The 19,776-nt window shown below is 44.1% G+C and overlaps 1 protein-coding gene across 1 annotated transcript in view; it reads right to left on the bottom strand.

Moving 5' to 3' along the window:
• Positions 1-19,504, bottom strand: part of LOC138664013 (uncharacterized) — a 69,883-nt gene extending 50,379 nt beyond the window's left edge. Inside the window, exon 1 of the mRNA XM_069750414.1 lies at positions 19,447-19,504. The gene's annotated coding sequence lies outside the window, so the exon portion shown is untranslated. The remainder of the gene's footprint in view (positions 1-19,446) is intronic.
• Between the last annotated feature and the right edge of the window lie 272 nt (positions 19,505-19,776).

The raw sequence follows: 19,776 nt of genomic DNA, 5'->3' as shown, positions 1-19,776 counted from the left end.
GGAAACTGCTGCGGATCCGCAGCGTTTTCCGCAGCGTGTGCACATACCTTTAGAATTAGGCTATGTGCACACGGTGCGGATTTGGCTGTGGATCCGCAGCGGATTGGCCGCTGCGGATTCGTAGCAGTTTTCCATCAGGTTTACAGTACCAAGTAAACCTATGGAAAACCAAATCCGCTGTGCCCATGGTGCGGAAAATACCGCGCGGAAACGCTGCGTTGTATTTTCCGCAGCATGTCAATTCTTTGTGCGGATTCCGCAGCGTTTTACACCTGTTCCTCAATAGGAATCCGCAGGTGAAATCCGCACAAAAAACACTGGACATCCGCGGAAAATCCGCAGGTAAAACGCAGTGCCTTTTACCCGCGTATTTTTCAAAAATGATGCTGAAAAATCTCACACGAATCCGCAACGTGGGCACAAAGCCTTAGGGTTAGGGTTGGAATTAGGGTTGTGGTTAGGGGTGTGTTGGGGTTAGGGTTGTGGTTAGGGGTGTGTTGGGGTTAGGATTGTGATTAGGGTTATGGCTACAGTTGGGATTAGGGTTAGGGGTGTGGGGGGGTTAGTGTTGTGTAGAATTGAGGGGTTTCCACTGTTTAGGCACATCAGGGGTCTCCAAACGCAACATGGCGCCACCATTGATTCCAGCCAATCTTGTATTCAAAAAGTCAAATGGTGCTCCCTCACTTCCGAGCCCCGACGTGTGCCCAAACAGTGGTTTACCCCCACATATGGGGTACCAGCATACTCAGGACAAACTGCGCAACAATTACTGGGGTCCAATTTCTCCTGTTACCCTTGTGAAAATAAAAAAATGCTTGCTAAAACATCATTTTTGAGGAAAGAAAAATGATTTTTTTATTTTCACGGCTCTGCGTTGTAAACGTCTGTGAAGCACTTGGGGGTTCAAAGTGCTCACCACATGTCTAGATAAGTTCCTTGGGGGGTCTAGTTTCTAAAATGGGGTCACTTGTGGGGGGTTTCTACTGTTTAGGCACACCAGGGGCTCTGCAAACGCAACGTGACGCCCGCAGATCATTTCATCAAAGTCTGCATTTCAAAAGTCACCACTTCCCTTCTGAGCCCCGACGTGTGCCCAAACAGTGGTTTACCCCCACATATGGGGTATCAGCGTACTCAGGAGAAACTGGACAACAACTTTTGGGGTCCAATTTCTCCTGTAACCCTTGGGAAAATAAAAAATTCTGGGCTAAATAATTATTTTTGAGGAAAGAAAACGTATTTATTATTTTCACGGCTCTGTATTATAAACTTCTGTGAAGCACTTGGGGGTTCAAAGTGCTCACCACACATCTAGATAAGTTCCTTGGGGGGTCTAGTTTCTAAAATGGGGTCACTTGTGGGGGGTTTCTACTGTTTAGGCACACCAGGGGCTCTGCAAACGCAACGTGACGCCCGCAGACCATTCCATCAAAGTCTGCATTTCAAAAGTCACTACTTCCCTTCTGAGCCCCGACGTGTGCCCAAACAGTGGTTTACCCCCACATATGGGGTATCAGCGTACTCAGGAGAAACTGGACAACTTTTGGGGTCAAATTTCTCCTGTTACCCTTGGGAAAATAAAAAATTGCAGGCTAAAAATCATTTTTGAGAAAATAATTTTTATTTTTTATTTTCATGGCTCTGCGTTATAAACTTCTGGAAAGCACTTGGGGGTTTCAAGTGCTCAATATGCATCTAGATAAGTTCCTTGGGGGGTCTAGTTTTCAAAATGGGGTCACTTGTGGGGGATCTCCAATGTTTAGGCATACAGGGGCTCTCCAAACGTGACATGGTGTCCGCTAATGATTGGAGCTAATTTTCCATTTAAAAAGCCAAATGGCATGCCTTCCCTTCCGAGCCCTGCCGTGCGCCCAAACAGTGGTTTACCCCCACATATGGGGTATCAGCGTACTCAGGACAAACTGGACAAGAACATTTGGGGTCCAATTTCTCCTATTACCCTTGGCAAAATAGGAAATTCCAGGCTAAAAAATCATTTTTGAGGAAAGAAAAATTATTTTTTATTTTCATGGCTCTGCGTTATAAACTTCTGTGAAGCACCTGGGGGTTTAAAGTGCTCAATATGCATCTAGATAAGTTCCTTGGGGGGTCTAGTTTCCAAAATAGGGTCACTTGTGGGGGAGCTCCAATGTTTAGGCACACAGGGGCTCTCCAAACGCGACATGGTGTCCACTAACAATTGGAGCTAATTTTTCATTCAAAAAGTCAAATGGTGCTCCTTCCCTTCCGAGCCTTACCATGTGCCCAAACAGTGGTTTACCCCCACATGTGAGGTATCGGTGTACTCAGGAGAAATTGCCCAACAAATTTTAGGATCCATTTTATCCTGTTGCCCATGTGAAAATGAAAAAATTGAGGCTAAAATAATTTTTTTGTGAAAAAAAAGTACTTTTTCATTTTTACGGATCAATTTGTGAAGCACCTGGGGGTTCAAAGTGCTCACTATGCATCTAGATAAGTTCCTTGGGGTGTCTAGTTTCCAAAATGGGGTCACTTGTGGGGGAGCTCCAATTTTTAGGCACACGGGGGCTCTCCAAACGTGACATGGTGTCCGCTAAAGAGTGCAGCCAATTTTTCATTCAAAAAGTCAAATGGCGCTCCTTCCCTTCCAAGCCCTGCCGTGCGTCCAAACAGTGGTTTACCCCCACATATGAGGTATCAGTGTACTCAGGACAAATTGGACAACAACGTTCGTGGTTCAGTTTCTCTTTTTACCATTGGGAAAATAAAAAAAATTGTTGCTAAAAGATAATTTTTGTGACTAAAAAGTTAAATGTTAATTTTTTCCTTCCATGTTGCTTCTGCTGCTGTGAAGCACCTGAAGGGTTAATAAACTTCTGGAATGTGGTTTTGAGTACCTTGAGGGGTGCATTTTTTAGAATGGTGTCACTTTTGGGTATTTTCAGCCATATAGACCCCTCAAACTGACTTCAAATGTGAGGTGGTCCCTAAAAAAAATGGTTTTGTAAATTTCGTTGTAAAAATGAGAAATCGCTGGTCAAATTTTAACCCTTATAACTTCCTAGCAAAAAAAAATTTTGTTTCCAAAATTGTGCTGATGTAAAGTAAAGTATACATATGGGAAATGTTATTTATTAACTATTTTGTGTCACATAACTCTCTGGTTTAACAGAATAAAAATTCAAAATGTGAAAATTGCGAAATTTTCAAAATTTTCGCCAAATTTCCGTTTTTATCACAAATAAACGCAGAATTTATTGACCTAAATTTACCACTAACATGAAGCCCAATATGTCACGAGAAAACAATCTCAGAATCGCTAGGATCCGTTGAAGCATTCCCGAGTTATTACCTCATAAAGGGACACTGGTCAGAATTGCAAAAAACGGCAAGGTCTTTAAGGTCAAAATAGGCTGGGTCATGAAGGGGTTAAAAGAGGTCTGGATACACATGATGAGAGCATTATACTGCCTCTGTACAAATCCCTAGTTAGACCGCCCATGGAGTACTGTGTCCAGTTTTGGGCACCGGTGCTCAGGAAGGATATAATGGAACTAGAGAGAGTACAAAGGAGGGCAACAAAATTAATAAAGGGGATGGGAGAACTACAATACCCAGATAGATTAGCGAAATTAGGATTATTTAGTCTCGAAAAAAGACGACTGAGGGGCGATCTAATAACCATGTATAAGTATATAATGGGACAATGCAAATATCTCGCTGAGGATCTGTTTATACCAAGGAAGGTGACGGGCACAAGGGGGCATTCTTTGCGTCTGGAGGAGAGAAGGTTTTTCCACCAACATAGAAGAGGATTCTTTACTGTTAGGGCAGTGAGAATCTGGAATTGCTTGCCTGAGGAGGTGGTGATGGCGAACTCAGTCGAGGGGTTCAAGAGAGGCCTGGATGTCTTCCTGGAGCAGAACAATATTGTATCATACAATTATTAGGTTCTGTAGAAGGACGTAGATCTGGGGATTTATTATGATGGAATATAGGCTGAACTGGATGGACAAATGTCTTTTGTCGGTCTTACTAACTATGTTACTATATTGCCACTGTTAGGCTTCTTTTACACATACTGGGTTTTTTGCTGCCCGTTATTGCGGACCGCAATTTTCAAGGTCTGCCACAATAGCGAACCGCAAAAAACTTGCGGATCGCCATTTTTCAGGTTTCCAATATTATGAAAATAGTATTGGAAAAAAAAAAAACGGCGTTACGCAAAACCAGAAGTCATGGTGCACCGCAAAAACAAGTTTCCATTGTTTTTGCGGCCCTGTTGATTTTCAATGGGGGCCGTGTCCGTAAGACGTGAAAAAGATCGAGCAGGCTCGATCTTTTTTCACAGCCATGAATACGGCCCACCGTGAAATTATTGAGGCCAGTCTTTACAGCCCCATAGAAATCTACTGGGGCCGCAAAAACAAGAGTATGTGTAAAAGAAGCCTTATACGGATTTAACCCCTTTACCCCCATGGGTGGTTTGCACGTTAATGACCAGGTCAATTTTTACAATTCTGACCACTGTCCCTTTATGAGGTTATAACTCTGGAACGCTTCAACGGATCCTGGTGATTCTGACACTATTTTCTCGTGACATATTGTACTTCATGATAGTGGTAAAATTTCTTTGATAGTACCTGCGTTTATTGGTGAAAAAAACGGAAATTTGTCGAAAATTTAGAAAATTTCGCAATTTTCCAACTTTGAATTTTTATGCAATTAAATCACAGAGATATGTCACACAAAATACTTAATAAGTAACATTTCCCACATGTCTACTTTACATCAGCACAATTTTGGAACCAACATTTTTTTTTGTTAGGGAGTTATAAGGGTTAAAAGTTGACCAGCAATTTCTCATTTTTACAACACTATTTTTTTTTTAGGGACCACATCTCATTTGAAGTCATTTTGAGGGGTCTATATGATAGAAAGTACCCAAGTGTGACACCATTCTAAAAACTGCACCCCTCAAGGTGCTCAAAACCACATTCAAGAAGTTTATTAACCCTTCAGATGTTTCACAGGAATTTTTGGAATGTTTAAATAAAAATTTTACTTCAGCTCCAATTTGGTTTATTTTATCAAGGGTAAGAGGAGAAAATGGACCCAAAAAGTTGTTGTACAATTTGTCCTGAGTACGCCAATACCCCATATGTTGGGGTTAACCACTGTTTGGGCGCATGACAGAGCTCGGAAGCGAAGGAGCGCCATTTGACTTTTCAATGCAAAATTGACAGGAATTGAGATGGAACGCCATGTTGCGTTTGGAGAGCCCCTGATGTGCCTAAACATTGAAACCCCCCACAAGTGACACCATTTTGGAAAGCAGACCCCCTAAGGAACTTATCTAGAGGTGTGGTGAGCACTTTGACCCACGAAGTCCTACACAGAAGTTTATAATGCAGAGCTGTAAAAATAAAACAAAAAATTTTTACCACAAAAATTATATTTTAGCCCCCAGTTTTGTATTTTCCCGAGGGTAACAGGAGAAATTGGACCCCAAAAGTTGTTGTCCAATTTGTCCTGAGTACGCTGATACCCCATATGTGGGGGGGAACCACTGTTTGGGCGCATGGGAGGGCTCGGAAGGGAAGGAGCGCCATTTGGAATGCAGACTTTGATGGAATGGTCTACAGGCGTCACGTTGCATTTGCAGAGCCCCTGATGTACCTAAACAGTAGAAACCCCCCACAAGTGACCCCATATTGGAAACTAGACCCCCCAAGGAACTTATCCAGATGTGTTGTGAGAACTTTGAACCCCCAAGTGTTTCACTACAGTTTATAACGCAGAGCCGTGAAAATAAAAAAATCTTTTTTTTCCCCCACAAAAATTATTTGTCCTGAGTACGCTGATACCCCATATGTTGGGGTAAACCCCTGTTTGGGCATATGGCAGAGCTCGGAAGGGAAAGAGCACTGTTTTACTTTTTCAACGCAGAATTGGCTGGCATTGAGATTGGACGCCATGTCGCGTTTGGAGAGCCTGATGTGCCTAAACAGTGGAAACCCCCCAATTATAACTGAAACCCTAATCCAAACACACCCCTAACCCTAATCCCAACGGTAACCCTAACCACACCTCTAACCCAGATACACCCCTAACCCTAATCCCAACGCTATTACCAACCGTAAAAGTAATCCAAACCCTAACCCTAACTTTAGCCCCAACCCTAACTGTAGCCTTAACCCTAGCCCCAACCATAGCCCTAACCCTAACGGGAAAATGGAAATAAATAAAAATTTTTAATTTTTTAATTTTTTCCTAACTAAGGGGGTGATGAAGGGGGGTTTGATTTACTTTTATAGCGGGTTATTTAGCGGATTTTTATGATTGGCAGCCGTCACACACTGAAAGACGCTTTTTATTGCAAAAAATATTTTTTGCGTTACCACATTTTGAGAGCTATAATTTTTCCATATTTGAGTCCACAGAGTCATGTGAGGTCTTGTTTTTTGCGGGACGAGTTGACGTTTTTATTGGTAACATTTTCGGGCACGTGACATTTTTTGATCGCTTTTTATTCCGATTTTTGTGAGGCAGAATGGTCAAAAACCAGCTATTCATGAATTTCTTTTGGGGGAGGCGTTTATACCGTTCCGCGTTCGGTAAAATTGATAAAGCAGTTTTATTCTTCGGGTCAGTACGATTACAGCGATTACTCATTTACCATATAAGCTGACCCGAGTATAAGCCGACCCCCCTAATTTTGCCACAAAAAACTGGGAAAACTTATTGACTCGAGTATAAGCCTAGGGTGGAAATGCAGCATTTACCGGTGAATTTCAAAAATAAAAATAGATCATTCTTGCCCCATAGCTGTGCCATATAGTGCTCTGCACCGTTCATTATTGCCCCATAGCTGTGCCATATAGTGCTCTGCACCGTTCATATTGCCCCATAGCTGTGCCATATAGTGTTCTGCACCGTTCATAATTCCCCATAGCTCTGCCATATAGTGCTCTGCACCGTTCATATTTCCCCATAGCTCTGCCATATAGTGCTCTGCACCGTTCATATTGCCCCATAGCTCTGCCATATAGTGCTCTGCACTGTCATATTTCCCCATAGCTGTGCCATATAGTGCTCTGCACCGTTCATATTGCCCCATAGCTCTGCCATATAGTGCTCTGCACTGTTCATATTTCCCCATAGCTGTGCCATATAGTGCTCTGCACCGTTCATATTGCCCCATAGCTCTGCCATATAGTGCTCTGCACCGTTCATATTTCCCCATAGCTGTGCCACATAGTGCTCTGCACCGTTCATATTGCCCCATAGCTCTGCCATATAGTGCTCTGCACCGTTCATATTTCCCCACAGCTCTGCCATATAGTGCTCTGCACCGTTCATATTTCCCCATAGATGCTCCACATATATCTGTGCCATTGCTGCTGCTGCTGCAATAAAAAAAAAAATGCCATACTCACCTCTCTTGCTTGCAGCTCCCGGCGTCCAGTCCCGGCGTCTCTCTGCACTGACTGATCAGGCAGAGGGCGCCGCGCACACTATATGCGTCATCGCGCCCTCTGACCTGAACAGTCAGTGCAGATAGACACCGGGAAGATGGAGCGGCGCCGGGAAGATGGAGCGGCGCCCGGCGGCTGGAACGTGGACGGGTAAATATGCGATACTTACCTGGTCCCGATGTCCGGCTCCTTCTCCCGGACAGCTGGTCTTCGGTGCCGCAGCTTCTTCCTCTATCAGCGGTCACCGGCACCGCTGATTAGAGAAATGAATAGGCGGCTCCACCCCTATGGGAGGTGGAGCCGCTTATTCATTTCTCTAATGAGCGGTCCCACGTGACCGCTGAACAGTGGAAGAACTGCAGCACAGAAGACCGTGGGACAGGCACGGAGCACCAGGATCGCTGGAAGCAGGTAAGTATGCCTCAGCGCCCTCTCCCCCTCACCCGCCGACCCTGCCGCCCACCTTGACTCGAGTATAAGCCGAGAGGGGCATTTTCAGCCCAAAATTTTGGGCTGAAAATCTCGGCTTATACTCGAGTATATACGGTATATCTTTTTTTATGTTTTGGTGCTTTTATATGATAAAAACTATTTTATAGAAAAAATAATTATTTTCGCATCGCTTTATTCTCAGGACTATAACTTTTTTATTTTTTGCTGATGATGCTGTATGGTGGCTCGTTTTTTGCGGGACAAGATGACGTTTTCAGCAGTACCATGGTTATCTATATCTGTCTTTTTGATCGCGTGTTATTCCACTTTTTGTTTGGCGGTATGATAATAAAGCGTTGTTTTTTGCCTCGTTTTTTTTTTCTTACAGCGTTTACTGAAGGGGTTAACTAGTGGGGCAGTTTCATAGGTTGGGTCGTTACGGACGCGGCGATACTAAATATGTGTACTTTTATTGTTTTTTTTTTATTTAGATAAAGAAATGTATTTATGGGAATAATATATATATTTTTTTCTTTATTTAGGAATTTTTTTACACATGTGGAAATTTTTTATTTACTTTGTCCCAGGGCGGGACATCACAGATCGCTACGGGCCCACCCCACCTCGACGGGATAGTACGTTATATGTCAGAAAGGGGTTAAACAATAGCTGGGATGAAGAAATGTGTCTTGTATAATCAGTGTTAGAAGTTTTCAGTTAATGATATGCCTGTGCTGTGGGGCGGGACCATAGGCAGAGACTTGGTTTCTCTGGCCTAGAGCAGGAAAGTAAGGAAAGACCTGCCCACAGACTGCCCCGAAGCACAAACATGTTCCTCATCATAGAGACAGACTGTTTCTGCTTCAGGGCGGCTTGTGGGCAGGTCTCTTAGTTTCTCTGGCTTACAGCAGGAAGATAAGACTCTGCCTACAGTCCCGCCCCGGAGCACGGGCATCTCATTAACTGAAAACTTCTAACACTGATTACACAAGACACATTTCTTCACCCCACGTATCATTTTACTCAGTATAACAGCAGCAACATGACAATGTCTGTAGTTTACTTAGCAAAATCCTGCTGACAAGTTTAAGTTTAAGACTCCTAGTCTTGTGTCCTATTTGTATGCTGTGCTCTTCTAGAAGTTCCTGGTCTGCATCTGCCTTGTGACCCTACACATCAGCTGCCTTTGTTGCTTTGAACTTGCCTGCACCCTCTCTACACCTGTCCTCCTGTGGTCTCCAGTGCGCCAAGTCCTCACTTGACAAGTGCCATTCTGCCGGCTACAACAACTTCCGGGGTATGCGTGTCCACTCAGGATTGAGGCTTAGTGGATCTTAGCCTTTTCAAAGAAGCCTTAGATAAAAAGGTACGTTTTTCCAGAAGAAAAACCTCAAGTCTCCCATCTTTTCAGAACCCCTATACTCAGACAAGACAGGAGCACAAGTGGAAAAGAAAATGGGCAGATGGAGTTATCCCAAAGGCAGAAAACAAAAGGATTCCTGCTTATTCCCAATTCATAGTTTCATAGGTTGAAAGACCTAGTTCCATCAAATTCAGTCTTTCTATACCAATTAAAATGATGCAATAAGTGTAGGCGTCAGACTTCCGGAATTTTACAGCAAATGGACTATCGTAAAGTTAGAATACTTGGGTATGCAAGTGATAAAAGAAGTATACCAAATAGAATTTTCACATTATCCTCCTGAAAAATCAAAAGGTTTTGGATGATATAAAACTACGACTGTCATCTAAATCCCAGGGCCAGAAGAATACAAAGGTGATTATTTACATTTGTTCACAGTGACAAGCAAAATGGCACTTTCAGAACTATTAAACAAATGACTAATTTACAGGAAGTTCAAAATTGAGTCAATCCCCTGTTATTCCTCTGCTCATCAAGCAATAATGTGAATGTTGGATTTAGGGAGTGCATATTATTATTATTTATTGTTATAACGCCATCTATTCCATGGTGCTTTACATGTGAGGAGTGGTATACATAATAAAAACAAGTACAATAATTTTAAACAATACAAGTCATAACTGGTACAGGAGGAGAGAGGACCCTGCCCGCGAAGCCTCACAATCTACAAGGGATGGGTGAGAATACAGTAGGTGAGGATAGAGCTGGTCATGCATCGGTTTGGTCGATCGGTGGTTACTGCAGGTTGTAGGCTTGTCGGAAGAGGTAGGTCTTCAGGTTCTTTTTGAAGGTTTCGATGATAGGCGAGTGTCTGATATGTTGGGGTAGAGGGTTCCAGAGTAGGGGTGATACGCGAGAGAAAACTTGTATACGATTGTGGGAAGAGGAGATAAGACGGGAGTATAGAAGGAGATCTTGTGAGGATCGGAGGTTGCGTGTAGGTAAGTAACGGGAGACGAAGTCACAGATGTATGGAGAAGACAGGTTATGGATGGCTTTGTACGTCATGGTTAGGGTTTTGTACTTGAGTCTCTGGGCAATGGGGAGCCAGTGAAGGGATTGACAGAGGGGAGAGGCCGGGGAATAGCGGGGGGACAGATGGATTAGTCGGGCAGCGGAGTTTAGAATAGATTGGAGGGGAGCGAGAGTGTTTGAGGGGAGGCAACAGAACAGGAGGTTGCAGTAGTCAAGGCGAGAGATGATGAGGGCATGGACTAGGGTTTTTGCAGATTCTTGGTTGAGGAATGTACGGATTCGTGAAATATTTTTGAGTTGAAGTCGGGAGGAAGTGGAAAGAGCTTGGATATGTGGTTTGAAGGAGAGATCAGCCTCAAGGATTACCCCGAGGCAGCGAGCTTGTGGGACTGGGGAGAGTGGGCAGCCATTTACTGTAATGGATAGGTTCGTTGGGGGGGGGGGGGTCACGTGAGATGGGGGAAAGATTATGAATTCTGTTTTGTCCATGTTAAGTTTCAGAAATCTAGCGGAGAAGAAGGATGAAATAGTGGACAGACATTGAGGGATTCAATTATCACATCCCCATTTCTTCTCTACACCAAAACTACCAGATAGTCACAATAGCAAAGAATTCCAGAATTCTTCATTATCAGTTCAGTTGCTCACCCTTTGGGATTGCCTCAACCCCATGTGTTTTCACCAAGCTCTTTGTAGAAATCATTGCATATTTAAAGGGGTTGTCCACTACTTTCAATTAACTCCCCAATGTATCCCCCGGGGCTCCTAATGAAATTTGCAAATACCTTATATTGCCGTTTTCGCCTGTGAGCGGCGCTATGCTGAGTCCGGGTCACGTGACCCCCAGGCTGCAGCCGCCGCTAATTTCCGCCGACGTCACGTCAATTTCTAGACTCTGGAAATTGACGTGATATCAGCAGCAGGCATGACCTAGCCTCCACAGACAGCGGTCACTAATCAAGAGTTACTGGGCTGTGGGCGGTGCTGGGGTCAGACTGCGGGGCTGTGCTGGGGGCGGGGTGGGCTGCTCTGCTGGCTGTGCTGGAATATGCGGCCGGAGCCGGGATCCACGTGCGGCGGGGGGTCATTGGTGTGTGTGTCTCTGTGTGCAGGCATCGTCCGATGGGACTACAAGTCCCATCGAGCTATGCCTGCTACAATGACAGTGAGTAACACGTTAGCCAATGATGGGACAGTAGTAGTCCCATCATCCAGCTAATGTGTTGAATGTAAAAAAACAAACAAACACATATACATACAACATACATTACACACATACAGTACATACATGCAACATGTGACATACATCATGCGACATGCACCATGTGACATGCGACACAACATGCGACATGTGATAGGCAACATGTGACATACATCATGCACCATGCAACATACAACATGCGGACATGCAACATGTGACATACAACATGCACCATACATACAACATACATGCAACATACTACATACCTGCTACATATTACATACAACACACATACAACATACTACATACATGCAACATATAGACATACAGTACATACAACATAGAGTAAATACTCACCATCACGTGTCACTTTGATCCCCGAAGCCAGTGTCATCAGTAAAAAACATTAAAATAATAAACAAACACTATACTCCCTGATCCGCAGATATCCAATTAAAACGAGTGTCCCACGACGATCTCCCGTGGAGAGCATCAGCTGATGCGACCGCTCTCCAGGGGCTCCAGGGATACAATGATGGAAGGTATCCTTCCGCAATGTATTCCTCCGCCACTGTGAAAAATAGTCCCTAGTCTCACTTGTGGCACTGCTGTGTGAGAAAGTTCCCACGCAGCAATGCCATAAAGTGAGACTCTGAGCTAAGGTAACCTCTGTGATACACAGCAGGAGCCATTGTCTCCTGTCAGTGTATCACTGAAGGTCTATAGAGCATTGACATCACCCGATGTCACTGTTCTATAGGGGAGATTGTCGTGGGACACTCGTTGTTAATTGGACTGCGTCAGACAGGGAGTATACGGTTTATTATTTTTAATTTTTTACAGGCGATCGAGTCTGGTAAGTATGGTTAACTTAAGAATATTAAAATACTTTTCTGGCTGTGTCTTTATTTTTTAACTCTTTCACTACTCTAGAATTAATAATGGATAGGCTTCTTATTGACGCCTCTCCATTATTAACCCGGCTTAATGTTACCTTACAATAGCAAGGTGACATTAACCCCTTATTACCCCATATCCCACCTCTACTCGGGAGTGGGAAGAAAGGGGCTAAGTGCCGGAATTGGCGCATCTCACAGATGCGCCATTTCTGGGGCGGCTGGGGGCTGGTATTTGTATTTGTCTTCTTTTGGTGCTGCTTTTTGTTTTCTTTTTCTAGATAGAAAGAGATATATCTGTAGATACATAGATATATCTATCCATATATCTATCTGGCTACTTTCACACATCAGGTTTTTGCCATCAGGCACAATCCGGCGAGTTTTGAAAAAACGGATCCGTGTTTTTTTTCCCCGCTGTATCCGTTTTTTCTCATAGAGTTGTAGGATTGCGCCTGATGTCCACACCTTTCATCCGTTTTTTGCCGGATCCGTCTTTTTAGAGAGAATGGAAAATGTGTATGATTTCAATGGAAAAAAAAAATGCATGAAAAACCGGGTTCGGAAGCCGGATTCATCATTTCACATCCTCTGTACGTTTTCTCCGTCCGCCAGAAACAGTTTCTTTTGACGGATTTGGCAAAAAAGGGATGAAACGTGAGGCCATCAGGCGCAATCCGGCACTAATACAACTCTATGAGAAAAAATACGGATCAGGTGAAAAAAAATTCAAAACTCGCCAGATTATGCCTGACGGCAAAAACCTGATGTGTGAAAGTAGCCAAACTATCCATATGGCCGGCGTCACACTCAGCGTATAATAATACGGTCCGTAATTTACGGCCGTAATACTCAGAAAAGTCCCCAAAATAGTGGTCCGTATCTCATCCGTAGGCAGGGTGGGTCAGCGTATTTTGCGCATGGCATCCTCCGTATGTAATCCGTATGGCATCCGTACTGCGAGATTTTCTCGCAAGCTTGCAAAACTGACATACAATGGATCCATGTGCTTCCAAAAACATATGTACTGTAATATATATATATATGTCAGTATATATGTCAGTGAGAGACACACACACATATATATATATATATATATATATATATTAATATTTCATCCAGCGCGAGATAGCTTAAAAGCCGGTAATTCAATTGACGGCTCTTGCCATCTCCTTCCTAAACCCGACATGATATGAGACATGGTTTACATACAGTAAACGATCTCATATCCCCATTTTTTTTTGCATAATCCACACTACTGCTAGTAGTGTGTATGTGCAAAATTTGGGCGCTCTATTAAAGGGTTAAATGGCAGAAAAAATTGGCGTGGGCTCCCGCGCAATTTTCTCCGCCAGAGTAGTAAAGCCAGTGACTGAGGGCAGATATTAATAGCCTAGAGAGGGTCCACGGTTATTGGCCCCCCTGACTAAAAGCATCTGCCCCCAGCCACCCCAGAAAAGGCATATCTGGAAGATGCGCCTAATCTGGCACTTGGCCACTCTCTTCCCATTCCCGTGTAGCGGTGGGATATGGGGTAATGAAGGGTTAATGTCACCATGATATTGTAAGGTGACATTAAGCCAGGTTATTAATGGAGAGGCGTCAATTATGACACCTATCCATTATTAATCCAATAGTAGGAAATGGCTTAAAAAAAACACACACAATATTGCAAAGTATTTTAATGAAATAAACACACAGGTTGTTGTAATATTTTATTCCACTCTCAATCCACGTGAAGACCCTCGACCTGTAACAAATTAAAAATAATAAACCAACATCTCATACCTTCCGTCGATATGTCCCACGATGTAAATCCATCTGAAGGGGTTAAATTATTTTACAGGCAGGAGCTCTGCTATAATGCAGCTGTGCTCCTGCCTGTAAAACCCCAGGGAATGAATGGAAAGTAGGTCAATAACCTGTAGTTACCTTCAGTCGCGGTAATGCGCCCTCTGCTGGATGTCCTCATATGACCTCGAGTGTGGGAACTTTTCTGAATATTTTCCCAGGCTCGAGTTCATATGAGGACATCCAGCAGAGGGCGCCTTCCATCTGCAGCGTTTTTGTACCCATTCCATTATAGAAAACCGCAGGGGTAAAAAACGCACAAAAAACGCAACAAATCCGCAGGTGCGTTTTCTGCCAGGAGAGCCAGAATCCACACCAGAAATTCCTAAGCCTAATCCGCAACGTGTGCACATAGCCTTGATGCGTTTTTGATGCAGTTTTGATGCAGTTTTTGGTGTGTGTTTTTGCGTGGTTTTGATGCAGTTTTTTATTCGTTTTTGGTGCGGTTTTGCGGCAGTTTTTAGTGCATTTTTGCTGCAGTTTTTGCGTGGTTTTGCTGCAGTTTTTGGTGTGGTTTTTGCGCGGTTTTGCTGCAGTTTTTGGCACTTTTTTATGCGTTTTTGTATACGTGTTTGAAAGCTAAATAAAGATGTATTATTGAACAATAAAAAAAAAAAGATTTGTGATGTCATTATTGTCCAACCTCCTCTTTTACATTGGTCCACCCCACACTCCATTAGACACACAGATAGATGAGATGGATAGACAGATCTGCATATAGATAGACCTATAGATGCATACATCTATCTATCTATTCATATATCTATCTATAGATAGACGGCCGAATCCGACACAAGTGTCAAAGTAGCCTTAAAGACCACAGAGCTACATAGGAAGCCCTGACGAATTATCAGTCATGTTCAAGATAAACAAGTAAGAAATCTAACACGCAATATGCCAGAAGTAGCATATCGCTGCCATCAAGTGGGCACAAGAAGTGACCATCTGCAAATTCTAGATTTAAAGATATTCTACTGAGCAGAAAAGACAGTTCAATCTCATCAATCTAAATGTCTTACAGAATCACTCAGGAGATTTTCTAAGCCCTAACACCTCAAGTCCATCAGAATTGTTCCTAAACCCAGAGGTGTTCTTTCACTTGTGCCAAAGGTGGGGTCTTGTCCAAATTTGCATCAACATCCAATGCAAAATTGGCATTTGTTTTCCGTAGACCCAAGAGACAACCAAGTAAAGGTGGATGCCTTAGACAAGAATTGGAACCTCATTTATTCCGGCAAAAGTATACTTCCCTTTCGGCCCCCAAACTAGCTGTTTCCACTTCTAAACCTTCCACTGGTCAAAGGACCGGTTGTTCTAACTCTTCGGGAAGCTCTCCAATCAAAGAGTATTTTGTATCACGCTTGAATAGAGTCAATAAACTTAACAACCTTAGACAAGCCTGGAATTCAATCTGTGCATGCACCGCCTCTGGCGCCATTGTATTGAATTCCCGCAGGAAGATCAATGTGCACATATACCTACAACCAATTTAATACAGGAAAGATATATATCTTGGTATCGTGTTAGCCAGTGGATAGAAAAATATTTAGAAATGAGAGTCCTCAGTGGTTGATACCTTTTAATGGCTAACTGAAAAGATGGTAACAAATTGTAAGCTTTCAAGACTACTCTGGTCCTTTCTATGCCTGATGAAGAGACCTGAGTAGTCTCGAAAGCTTGCAATTTGTTACAATCTTTTCAGTTAGCCATTAAAAGGTATCAACCACTGAGGACTCAATTCTAAATATTTTACAACCAATTTACTATGTCCGCTTCAAGATGAATGTGACAGTTGGGACTCAGCTCCTGCCTCAATTGCTTTCCGAAAGCCAGGACACCCACTCCTCCCAGCCCAGAGCCAGCAGCATAGCCCCATTCCTGCTGCCACCGGCTTCCTGTAGCAGCGACCCTGCTCCTGCCTCCTGTGACCCTACTTGGATTTGAAATTGGTGTTAAAAAGTCTATGCAACTTCATATTGGGGCCTCTTTCTTTGCTCAGTCCAACATTTTTATCCCTCAAGACAGCATTCCTGGGAACCATTATATCCACAAGAAGGATTGGAAACATGCAGGCCCTCTCTATCAGAGAACCATAGCTCATGATATGGGAGGACAGGATTGCCCTAAAACTAGATCCTTCCTTCCAAAAGTAGTAAGAAAATTGCATAGGGCAGAACAGTGGCTTAGTGGTTAACATTGCAGCTTTGCAGTGATGGGGTCCTGGGTTCAAATCCCACTAAAGACAACATCTGCAATGAGTTTGTATGTTCTCCGGTTTCCTCCCACACCCCAAAGACATATGGATAGGAAACCTAGATTGTGAGCCCCAATTGGGACAGTGCCGATAATGTATGTAAATCCCTGTGGAATTAATGGCGCTATATAAATGAGTAAAATAAACAAATAAAATAGAGATCAAGAAATTATACTTTCATTTTCTGCCAAAATCCAAACTATCATTGATGTAACGAGAAAAGTCCTTCCATATTTTGACATTACTAATCCTTGGCACCTAGATACCAACCTTTGGAGGCAGAACAGGAATAAGACCTCTGAGGCTTCTCTAACTAGCGAAGACATCATTTAGCGAAGACATTTACTAGCGCGACATCATTTTTAGGGAGCCCCCACTGGATGTGATGTCAAAACATCAAGACTGGAGAACTTTGCATCTAAAGACAATCAGGGGTCACTCGGTAAATGTAATCATTTGTTATTGTTCCGATGCACTGTCAGGAGGGACGTCCTGAAAAGGGGGAATTAGTCCTACCGGTAACTGGGTTTTAATGAGTCCATCCAGACTAATTCCTTACTAGTGTTGAGCGATTGTGCTCAGATAAGGTGTTACCCGAGCAAGTTCTGGTGCTAACGAAGTGTCTCCGGCGTACTCGAATACTATATTGGAGTAGCCGTGGCTGTATGTCTCACGGCTGTTCTTGAGCCACAACACATAGGCAATCCCTGCTTGTGTTGCGGCTGACAAACAGCCATGGCGACTCCAACAGAGTACACCGAAGACACTCGGTTAGCATCCGAGCGTGCTGAGGTAACACCTTATCCGAGAACGTTCGCTCAACACTTCCTTACCTGTTGCTTCTCGCAGTATGCAGATTAATATTTATGAATTAAAAAAAAAAAAAAAAGACAGTCCTCTCTGTAAAACAGGGGTCCCCAACCTGTAGCTTGTGAGCCACATGTGGCTCGCGGACAGTCACTGGAAAGAAGACTGTGTTCAATCCCCAGGGAGCCGCCCCACCACCTTTAATACCCGCCCTACCGATGGTAATATGCCGCCCATCCTGTGTATGTATGTCAATCACTGACTGCATTCACGTCTGCGTAGTGGCGTGGGTCATTGTGCTCTATTGATGTCTCGCGAGACTTCACAAATCTCGCAAAACTTTGGTTACTGCGGCTTCACTAAAGCACAGTGACCTGCGCAACTAGGACCGCCATCAGGGCATTACTGCCCTGACTGGCGTATGGGGCCTGATCAGCAGAGGAGGCCCATATCGGGTCCCATCTCTTCTGCTGATCGGGCCCCAGCGGCAGGCTTCTGCTCCATGCAGTTACCTGCGTCTGAGACGCAGGTTTAGTTACTCTATGAAAATAGAAAGAAAAAAGTGGGCCCGGGGCAGGATGGAGACAAGGGGGCAGAATGGGAGACAAGGGGGCAGAATGGGAGACAGATGGGGCAGCAATATGGGGAAGGATGGAGACAGATGGGGCAGGAACATGGGGCAGGATGGAGACAAATGGGGCATCATCATGGTGCAGGATCATGGGGCAGAATGGAGACAGATGGTACAGAATCATGGGGCAGGAAGGATACGATGGAGACAGATGGGGCAGGATCATGGGGCAGGATGGAGACACATGGTACAGGAATATAGGGCAGGATGAATATGATCGAGACAGATGGGGCAGGATCATGGGACAGATGGGGAAGGATCATGGGACATCACATGGAGGCAGGATGGGAGAACATATGGCTGGAGCAAGGAATGAGACACGGGGGCCAGGATAGGGGATATTATTACTGCAGTGAGGTATCTTTTATTTTTTGAGGATAGCGTTTTAAATGGGGGGGTGGGGGGGGGGGGCGGTCCTGTTACTGTGCAGAGCAACACTGTTGCCTTTTTTTCTTTATTTGGTGTAGTTTAGAATTTGGGGGAAAAAAAAGTAATGTGTTCTACAAGCGGAGCTCTAGATAACTGTTATTTCCTGCAGAGACAAGCCCTGGCTGGAAGAAGTGATGGCGGTCTGTGCTGGATGAAGATGAAAAGCCAACATGAATGACTCACCTAGAGACATCACTGGTGACTCAATGTGTTACCTGTACACTGACACTATACACTGTACTACAATGTGGCTCGCAACCAACTTTCATAGCAGAATGTGGCTCTCAAGGCAAGAAAGGTTGGGGAACCCTGCTGCAAAACACTGAAGGGAGGAGGAGTGGCCCAAAGTCATTTAACCCCTTAAAACATGCTACTTAATCAAATGTGTGATATTGGGCTGTATGCCCACTTTGATGCCAGTTCTGATGCCCAGAACCCATTTGGGCCAGGCTGGAGGGACCTGGTTTCGATGCAGGGCATCACTATCTGTGTGTACCTAGTGTGAGATCAGTTGCACAAAATCATTTAACCCTTTAACTCCCTTCAGTGCCCACTTTTGTGCCAGTTTTATAATTTGTGTAGCTGTTTTTAACTGTATGCACATCAGGGCACATTGCTGCATTGTATGTTATTATTGTGATGATTATTTTTTGTTGTTAAACCTATAAAAAACAAAAGAAAAAACTGCTGAATAAGAAACTAACTTTGGCCTCCTACAGTCTGCTATGTCCCAGAGTCCGCCTCCAGTAGGCACAGCAGAGCACATGGTCACACTGCATGCTCCATTATAGTCTATGGTCCCGTCCGGCAAAACCCCGTTTTACAGGGGTTTGGACGTAAACTCCGACGAGGCCATTGAACACACTGTGAAAGCCCCCAAATTCAGCGATTATTCTAGATGGCGCTTTATTGGGTAATCACCTGTGCCCTCAGCTTTTAGGAGATTTACCTATGAGGAAATGTAGCTTACAAAAAGTTGCTCTTGGGATGAAGAAACATAAGAACGCCCAAATAGTCACATTCCAGGAAGAGTTATTGCCCCCCCCCGCCCCCCGCCCAGTAATGGGGAATCTCCAGCACCTACCTCCACCTGCAGAGCCGCACACCACATATATGGCTGTTCTGTGCGCACAGGACCTGTGATGAGGTCACAGGAGGGAGGAGTCAGGGGTCACATGATCAGGAGCCTCAGTGTATGCAGGACTCTGCTGGTTGTCATGGTGCTGGATGAGGGGAAGTTTATCTGTGGGGTCAGGAGGGGTTTTTATAGGGTGGATGTAGCAGAGCCGTGTGTGTACGAGGTGTACGGAGCGGAGCCGTGTGTGTATGAGGTGTACGGAGCAGAGCCGTGTGTGTACGAGGTGTACGGAGCAGAGCCGTGTCTGTATGAGGTGTACGGAGTGGAGCCATGGGT

This window comes from Ranitomeya imitator, chromosome 2, assembly GCF_032444005.1.
Source record: "Ranitomeya imitator isolate aRanImi1 chromosome 2, aRanImi1.pri, whole genome shotgun sequence".
NCBI classification, from domain to species: Eukaryota; Metazoa; Chordata; class Amphibia; order Anura; family Dendrobatidae; genus Ranitomeya; species Ranitomeya imitator.
Note: the sequence above shows the minus strand (reverse complement) of the source record. Positions and strands in the feature narration are given on the sequence as shown.